Source organism: Mytilus edulis, unplaced genomic scaffold (assembly GCF_963676685.1).
Source record: "Mytilus edulis unplaced genomic scaffold, xbMytEdul2.2 SCAFFOLD_453, whole genome shotgun sequence".
Taxonomy (NCBI): domain Eukaryota; kingdom Metazoa; phylum Mollusca; class Bivalvia; order Mytilida; family Mytilidae; genus Mytilus; species Mytilus edulis.
In genome coordinates this window covers 19,769-29,566 of record NW_027268573.1, presented here as the reverse complement: position 1 = coordinate 29,566, position 9,798 = coordinate 19,769, and the positions used below count along the sequence as shown (strand labels likewise).

At 33.3% G+C, this 9,798-nt stretch overlaps 1 pseudogene; it reads right to left on the bottom strand.

Annotated features, from left to right (window-relative positions):
* Positions 1–2,037: 2,037 nt before the first annotated feature.
* Positions 2,038–4,423, bottom strand: LOC139507805 (protein CLN8 pseudogene; annotated as a pseudogene).
* Positions 4,424–9,798: the final 5,375 nt, after the last annotated feature.

The following is a 9,798-nucleotide window of genomic DNA, read 5'->3' as shown; positions in this document are numbered from 1 at the left end:
AAATTTAGAGCTGAATCCAGCTTGAATGTTGTGTCCATACTTGCCCCAACCGTTCAGGGTTCAACCTCTGCGGTCGTATAAAGCTACGCCCTGCGGAGCATCTGGTTGTTTATTACCATCTGTTAATGTATATAAACTGACATGTACTGCTAAATGCTTAAAAAACTTGGACTTCTTTCTATCAAAATCGTCGATACTAAATGAATTGCAGTATAGAATGGAATGTTTGTCTCGCCTGCAACTCAAGGCGTAAAATCAATATATTGGGATTACAATCTGACTGCGGCAGCATAAACTGTTTCTTTTAAGCTTAATATATTTTAGATGTTAGAAGACCTAGATGCATCAAACTTTTTATACAGATGACTGATATTACAAAGTATCTTTCTGTCATACCTCCATTGTCCTTGACTTCATTTTGATGGTTCAATCACTGCTTGAAAAAAACAATTTTTAATATGCGAGTTTTTCACTCATTGTGAGTAATAGGATATCTATATTTGGTATATGGTTAACTATTTTTAGCTTACCTGGCCCAAAGGGCCAAATGAGCTATTCTCATCCCTTGGCTAAATTTGGCTTGAATGTTCCTTATGAGATGCTTACCAAGTGTTGTTACTTTGTAGTCGATCCATTATACAAGATGGCCGCCAATAAGGACTTAGTTTAACATAGAACCCTATGGGAAATACATACCAATAGAGAACCACTGCTTGGACTGAAACTAAATATGTCATAAATGTTCCTAATGAGGTGCTGATGAAGTGTTGCTACTTTGTTATTGATTTACTGATCAAGATGGCCATCATGATTTATTATTAAATTATGGGGCCAATATTAAACCAAATTTACTCTAGTTTGGTGTATAGAATGATTATAAGGTGTACAATCATGTTAGGTTGGCAGCCTTAATCTGACCTTTACGTCATTGTCATGGTTCATTGGTTAAATTATTGTGTTCTGGTCTTTTTTTTCAAATTACTTTAAGAAATAGATCTACTATACTAGTGTACATGTTAGTCTGGCAGCTTCTAATTGACCTTGACCTCATTTTTACAGTTCATTTGCCAATCAAGTTTTCCTGGTTAAGTCTGTTTTAAGATACTAGAAGCAATAGGTCAACTCTTTGTATTTGATGCATCTGATTTTTTCGGGATTCGCACGGATAGTAAACCCGGCAAATTGTAACCATACCCAGTGGGTTTTTTTCGGGTTTGCATGGATAGTAAACCCAACAAATTGTAACAAACCCCTGTGGGTTTTTTTTTCGGGGTTCGCATGGATAGTAAAACCGGAAAATTGTAACAAACCCCTGTGCACTGAGCTCCGTATAAATGACATAATGCTAGAAATAGAAAAGATTCGATATGTTATGGTCCATAGAGAAGATTCGAAATGTTATGGTCCATTGAAGATTCGCTATGTTATGTTCCATAGAGAAGATTCGATATGTTATGGTCCCTAGAGAAGATTCGATATGTTATGGTTCCTAGAGAAGATTCGATATGCTATGGTCCCTAGAGAAAATTCGATATGTTATGGTTCCTAGAGAAGATTCGATATGGCATGGTCCATAGAGAAGATTCGATATGTTATGGTCCATAGAGAAGATTCGATATGTTATGGTCCATAGAGAAGATTCGATATGTTATGATTCCTAGAGAAGATTTGATATGTTATGGTTTCTAGAGAAGATTCGATATGTTATGGTCCATAGAGAAGATTCGATATGTTAAGATTTCCAGAGAAGATTCGATATGTTATGGTCCTTAGAGAAAATAGGCCTTTAAAATTTGCAAACGAGGAACATTTATTCCTAAAGGAATGTAGGAATCAAATTACTAAATCGTTAAGCCCGGTTTCAATAGGACATTTCAAAATGATCTGCACCTGTTTGAGGCGGTTATAAGAACCGATGACAGAAGTGGCAAAATTATTTATGTTGTTTTCTACATATCCGAAGTTTGCGTTAATATAATGATCCTTGTTTACTTTGTGCGGGTTTTTAATTTGCCACAGACATCTAACTTATTTGAATGACAATAGTATATTTAATTCTATTCGTGAAAGTGAAAACGAGAAGCTACATGTATTGTGAAAAAATAATCTCTTTCATTTGTCGCAACGTCCTCGTTGCATATAGGTTAATCTCAAAAGGGAGTCTGACTTGTATAGTTATTATAGTCTTTAGGATGTCTTTGTCTTTGTTTTAACATCTTCAAAGTTCCAATCCACGGGAGTTATCATTTGAACAGTCTTTTTGTACGTCCAATACGGAGTCATCCAGAAGGTCACCAGAGTTAGCTGTGTATACAAACAAACAAAGAAAGCAACTGGCATGGTTTCCCATATTATATTCCAGTGTTTGTAAGTAACGTACCAAATTGAACATTCGACTACGGATCTTAAATGAAACGAATGAACCAGTAAAAACTGGTTAACTTTCCAAAACAATGTGTCTGCTTTTCCAGCTTTGAGAAATATCCAGCATACGGCGGAAAATGGAGTGCTCATTTCTAATAAGAGGCCTCTCGTGCCGAAATAATGGCTGCTGTCTTCTACCAGTAAGATGGAAAATCCAGCAAGCGATATCCAGTGGTGAATATTCAATAAAATACTGAACCTTTTATACACTATATCTGATATTGAAACAGCCAGACATTCAAAACAAAAAAATCCAACAGTTGCAGTAAGCGCAAAATAACTTGTTGGCGTCGTTCCGAAGACAATATCTTTTTCTAGTTCACTGTCGATAAAAAATGACCAGATTCCAATTACCGTACAAAATATTCCGTAAACTGCTCGCACTATTGCCAGATTCCAAAATATCTGTTCCTTCTTATCCAGGGTTCTGTACGTTTTAAATAATATCCCCATGAAATGTGAAAATCCAAACACACAAATAAAGAAAATTACTGAAATAAAGATACAAAACAGCTTTACCGATGGTCTGCGGAATTCAATTTCGGTGACCCCTGGTATTATGTGATCTAATATTTCCATGCTGAATATCAGGAGCTGTAATAAAAGAGACTTGTAACATGTATTTGTTTATTTTTTGTAACTAGCAAACTTCAAAACTGTATTTGATGGGGTTTTTTTTGCCTTTTTTTTAAAACTATTTCGAAAGATCTAAGACATTTATATGAATATTAAATTAAGTTCAAATGCATGTTCATTTCAAATTTATGATGTTTTGGCATTGCATTTCAAATTGTAGTAATAAATTCTTTCAAAATGACTTGTATTAGTTTCTACAATGTACGTGACGACGGCGATATTAGATGGCTATACAGGCAAAATACGTATAGTGCCACAGCACACGAAAGCAAGAAATATGTCGTTTATTATGATTTCCATATTTTATCCCCAAAATTGTCATTACATTTTTTATTTGCTTTTCATATGAAGTTATAAAACAAAACTTCTGCGCCACAAACGGTACCCTTTGGATTAGATTACAGCGGATTCCATTGAGTGTGTAGCGAAAGGTAATATCTTTGGTTAGCTTGCTTGTTAGATGAACCGTGAAGTCATTAAAGTTCAGGTATACTACCCTCCTTTCGAAGTAGCATAGTCCAATAGACAGGTCGATTGGTTTTCTGTCGAACTAGTCTATTCTTAAAGTAGTGTAGTTAACCTAACTTAACAATGACTTCACGGATATTACCTTTGGCTACACACTCAATGGAATCCGCTGTAACGTACCTAGAAAAAAGTGGTCCAAAAAAGTTTGCAGCAATATACCTTTGTATAACAGATTAAATGTTTGTGTTGGGTAAAACTAGACAATATAGTAGTTTGGGGTTTTATTAACAAAGAAAGCAGTTTGAGGAACGAATGCAAACGATAAATTTATTTTGTATATATAAGAAACTAATTTATTGAAGATTTTCAATACACACTCAATGGAATCCGCTGTAACGTACCTAGAAAAAAGTTTGCAGCAATATACCTCATATACCTTTGTATAACAGATTAAATGTTTGTGTTGGGTAAAACTAGACAATATAGTAGTTTGGGGTTTTATTAACAAAGAAAGCAGTTTGAGGAACGAATGCAAACGATAAATTTATTTTGTATATATAAGAAACTAATTTATTGAAGATTTTCAATTCAGTTAAAACTCTAAAAATTGCTCGCACTATTTACTTTGAAGTTAAAAGTTACTATAAGGAAAATTGTCCATAAACAAATACCTGTTGAATTGAAAATCTCTGAAACCAGGTGCGGTTTGTATGTTAATCAACTGGTCATGAAGAAGATGTTAATTATCCTGCTGCTTATTAACCTCACTGCCACAGAATGGTTGACCAGGTTATCTTGCTTACACAATTATATCAGTGTTGACTTTTGGACATTACATTTGTCAGTTTATCAACAAATAAGGCCGTGTGTACCCGATATTCAACAAATTCTGTACAATTATGACACCCTGAAGCAAATCAAATCAAATCAAATATATTTTATTGTCAATTAAAGACGCCCATTACAGGCAGAATAATCACAAGTTGTACAAATGATTACAATGATTTGAATGTAATCAAATTAGGAGATAACTGCATTGTATTTTAAGCTCCGACGGCATCAATTGGGGATTTGATGGTCGCAAATTAAGTTTACTGGCGACGCGTTAGTCGTCCCAAAGCATCAAATTGTCAATTGATGCCATGTAAGAAAGTGACGTTATCCAATCAAAATGAACTTTACAAACGTTGTTGCATTAGAATCTTTGATTACAATGTAGAGAAAAGAATAGACACACACTAATGTATATTTATAAAACACTGTATCATGTTTCAACTTTAACCAATACAGTGATCCTAAAAATATAGGAAACTGAATTTAAATATTCTGGTTTTCCCTGGTGTTTTAATAAGCATACAATACAGGGGCGGATGCAGTAATTTTCGAAAGGGGGGGTGCTAACCCAGGGCAAACAGGGCAAAGGGGGGGGGGGGGTGCAAAACATATGTCCCGATACAAATGCATTGATCGGCAAAAATAAAGGGGGGTGCGCACCCCCGGAACCCCCCCCCCCCCCCCCCCCCCTGGATCCGCCACTGCAATAACCGAACTTCTAAAATTACAAATATCTAAATTATGCCTGTCTTTTTGACAGTAAAATATATAACTTTACTAAGTTTCTAATATTTGTTTTTGAACAACATTTAAATTATAAATTAAATTGCTCACTTGATTAAAAATGTGACTATAATGTGCGAAGCAAGCCCTGTGTAAAGTCAAAAGCTAAAATATAGAGTACTGTACAACAATGAACGGAAGAAAAAACAGTAGTCATTTTGTCATCGCATTTCTCTTTCGCTTTTTCTTACTTTCTAATTCCCTGATACATTGATAACACAAAAAGATTATCTTCAATTTTAAATCGTGCATCAAAATAAAATCTAAATGAAAACAGATTGGTTCATATCTTAGATCTAGCAGTGTAACTATACACTATAAACGGTATCATATGCAGCTTGTTAAACCACAGAATTCAATTTTATATACTGACTAGAGTTTCAATACGACACATATTTTTACACTTTTCTATCTAGATTTTAACTTAGATAGTACTTTGTTTTTGAGACAGAATTTTCTTATAATTTGCAAAATGAAGATTTTAAGTGGTAGTTGTGCTTTTTTTATAAATATAATAAACAGTATGGGTCACCGTGCTATTTTTCAAGCTATGCGTCGTTGAAAATTAACTTATTTTGGTTAGATTGTTAATGAAAAACACATGTGTGTGTTAAAAAAAATTCTTTGAGATAAAATTTTGAAATAAATTGTGAGAAGATAGGTTTTATTGTATGTTTAAAGAAAATAAAAAGAAAAATGGTGTCACCGAACTTGTTTTCTTGCTACATGTGAAAATTAAAAAAAAAATCCCTATTAGTCCAGTATAAATATTTTGGATAATACAAGAAATCACCAAGTTTTCTTTATATAAATAAACAGTCTAACCACAAAATTGGAAATCTGTCTCCAAATTTGCAGATTTGGGCAAATAAATAGACCGATTTTGTACTGTAATTGTACAATCTAAGATGGCGGTATACAATGAATCTACCTTAACATGATATATTTCTGGCTATTTTGAGCCACAACAGGATCAGCATGCTGGCAACGAACCTCAAGTTGGAAGATAATTTAGGATTCTGTTTTTTTTCGAGCCAAATGTAAAACATTCTCCATTTCTATTCTTAATTTTATTATTAACACATGGTATGGGTAAAATCTCTTTGTTCTTTATACTGTGCTATAATCTGGATAATGCACAGCAAAGGTGTGCATTAACTACCTCAGATATACTGCACAGTTCAAATCTATTTTTACCTTTAGGGGCGGTTCCTAGATTTTAAAAGGGGCGTTATTCTATCAAATTAAAAAAAATATATCACCGAGCGTAGCGAGACTAAAAACAATATTGACGATTTTAAGGCAAAACACGATAATTTGTCCAATCCTTGGGTGAACGACATGTTCTTCCCCACCCCAGAATCCACCATCTGCCTTGAAATTACGACAAAATTGAACTTTGTACAAACATCGTAGTTTCAGAATAGGAAAAAAGAAAGGTTTCTCATTCCTTTTTTTCATCTTAGCTTGAACATAAAATGTTTCAGTATTATATTTTGCGTACAACATAAAACTTAAATCAGTGTTTTAAAGTTAGAAAGAAAGTTAAAACAATTTTTGGTAACTTCCGCCAAAAAAGAAATGTATCTAAGAACATCCGAATAAAAGAAATCTGATTTGGACTAGTTTTAGATTCAATGGAATTTATAACGACTTCTTGAACATCTATTCCCCATATTTTTGGATCGAATTTGAAGGGGGTCATATTTAAGTTTGTTTTAAAACAGAGAGATTAGCTAGAGATCAATCAGACTTCATTTAGATGGACTTGTCAGTAGATACAAATAATTTGGGGGAGGGGGAGTAAAAGATTGAAAAGAGAAAAGTATTTTCTGTTTATTAAACATTTAAAATTTAAAATATAACATCTAATTCTTCCTCGGTTTATCTTTCTCTATTAAAAAAAATGGGAATAGATTTAATAGAAACATTAAAAAAAAATTCTACCATTAAATTGCAATTTTATAATAAGTCTAAACCTAAAAAAAATTATCAATTTAAATCTTACCAATGAAAGTCGTATTTTCCCCTTTCTTTACCCTACAATAAACTTTCCTAGGATCCGTGGATTGCGGAATATCGTCCACATATAAAACGTTCACGTAAATTAATGACGTCATGTGTTAAAACAGTTATTGGCCAATCAAATCGGTATATAGAATTTAATCTGCACGCGCTCAGGATGACCCTTTAACCCGAACTCCTACGTCGTTCGAGTTAATAAGGGTCACCTGAGCTGTGCAGATTAAATTCTATATACCGACTTGCTTGGTCAATAACTATAACATATAAGGTACCCCATATTTATAGCAAACAAGAAACACAGTTGGGTTCCATTGGAATGTCAACTGACAAAAATACACTTATAACAAATATGTTGTCAATCATCTATCAATTTTTTTTAGCTCTCTCATTATGAATATATCAGAGTAAAATTTTATATCACATAATTCAACAAGAAAAATTAACTTGAACAAAAACAAACTCCAAGATTATCTTTATTTGCATTATTGTGAACGCTTTTATGTATGATAAGTTGATTGGACGAATTTTTGGTTCGTTTATATCTTGTTCACCTTGGTGTAGCCTACAATTTTTGTATATGGATTTTGTAGAGATCGTGCATTCCTTCATATTAACTTGTATCTATTAACCTTTTTATCTTTATTATTGTTGTTTTGAATTCTATTTTTATATTCTTTCTCATACTGGTAAATAAAACTGACCTAAATTGTTGTTGGGGGTAGGAAACATAAATCTGATTGGAGAAGGTGTCCACAATCATTACCATTCTATGATGTTTGTTGAATTGTCCACGATCAGTGTCAATCTAATCTGATTGCCATTGTACCAGATCAATACTAAATTGTGATCTTATCTGATTTAGAAATTGTGTTAATTTTAAGGTTATTTAGTTAGCTCACTTTAGAGTTGGTCTGTTAAGTTACCAGATCAAATATGTTTTATTAAGGCGAAGAGCATGAAACATATATACAATGAATGGACTTCAATTTTCAGGATTTTTCTTTATAATTAGTGGTTTGTTTGGTTGTCAATGATCTATCATTTGAGGGAAATTGTGTCCTCTTTCTTTACACGGGATTTTCATCGAGACAGTAAAATGTTGTCATAAACATGTGGTAATCTTAGGGGTCTATAAGGTCTTTTAATTTTACTTTTAAGCTCACCTGGCCCGAAGGGCCAAGTGAGCTTTTCCCATCACTTTGCGTCCGGCGTCCATCGTCCGTCGTCGTCCGTCGTCGTTGTTAACTTTTACAAAAATCTTCTCCTCTGAAACTAGTGGGCCAAATTAAACCAAACTTGGTTTATAACTCAAAAACCAAAGCATTTAGAGCAAATATGACATGGGTAAAATTGTTTATCAGGTGAAGATTTATCTGCCCTGAAATTTTCAGATGAATTGGACAACCCGTTGTTGGGTTGCTGCCCCTAAATTGGTAATTTTAAGGAAATTTTACTGTTTTTGGTTATTATCTTGAATATTATTATAAATAGAGATAAACTGTAAACACTAATAATGTTCAGCAAAGTAAGATTTACAAATAAGTGAAATGGTCAGTTGACCCCTTTAGGAGTTATTGCCCTTTATAGTCAATGTTTAACCATTTTTCGTAAATCTTAGTAATCTTTTACAAAAAATTTCTCCTCTGAAACTACTGGGCCAAATTAATCCAAACTTGGCCAAAACCATCATTCGGGTATCTAGTTTAAAAAATGTGTGGCGTGACCCTGCCAACCAACCAAGATGGCCGCCATGGCTAAAAATAGAACATAGGGGTAAAATGTAGATTTTGGCTTATTACTCAAAAACCAAAGCATTAAGAGCAAATCTGACATTGGGTAAAATAATCTTTAGGTCAAGATCTACCTGCCCTAAAATTTTCAGACAAATCGGACAACCTGTTGTTGGGTTGCTGCCCCTGAATTAGTAATTTTAAGGAAATTTTGCAGTTTTTGCTTATTATCTTGAATATTGTAATATTGTAAACAGCAATAATGTTCAGCAAATTAAGATTTACAATTAGACAACATGACCAAAACTGTCAGTTTACCCCTTAAGGAGTTATTGCCCTTTATAGTCATTTTTTAACAATTTTCTTAAATTTTTGTAAATTTTTGTAAATTTTTACAATATATTTTCCACTGTAATTACTGGGCCAAGTTCATTATAGATAGAGATAATTGTAGCAAGAAGAATGTCTAGTAAAGTAAGATCTACAAACACATCATGATCACCAAAACACAATTTTGTCATGAATTTATCTGTGTCCAATGTTTAATATGCACATAGACCAAGGTGAGCGACACAGGCTCTTGAGAGCCTCTAGTTACTATAGTGAGGAGATTGCTCATACATATGTGTACAAACATTCTAATTGAAATGTTTCAAAATGAAATCAATGTAGAAGTCTTGTACAAGTATATTTTTCTTATATGCTGCAAAGTTGTAGACCTCAAACAAATATGTAAAACGAAATAAAAGTACAAGTACATTATTCTATGTTAAGATGATGTTTCGTGATGGGACACGTGATTGGCTATACGTAGGGTCAATACGTGGACTTTCTTGTTTTATCGCGAGTCCTTAAATATGAATGTTTACTCAAGTATTTTATCATTTGTGAAATATTT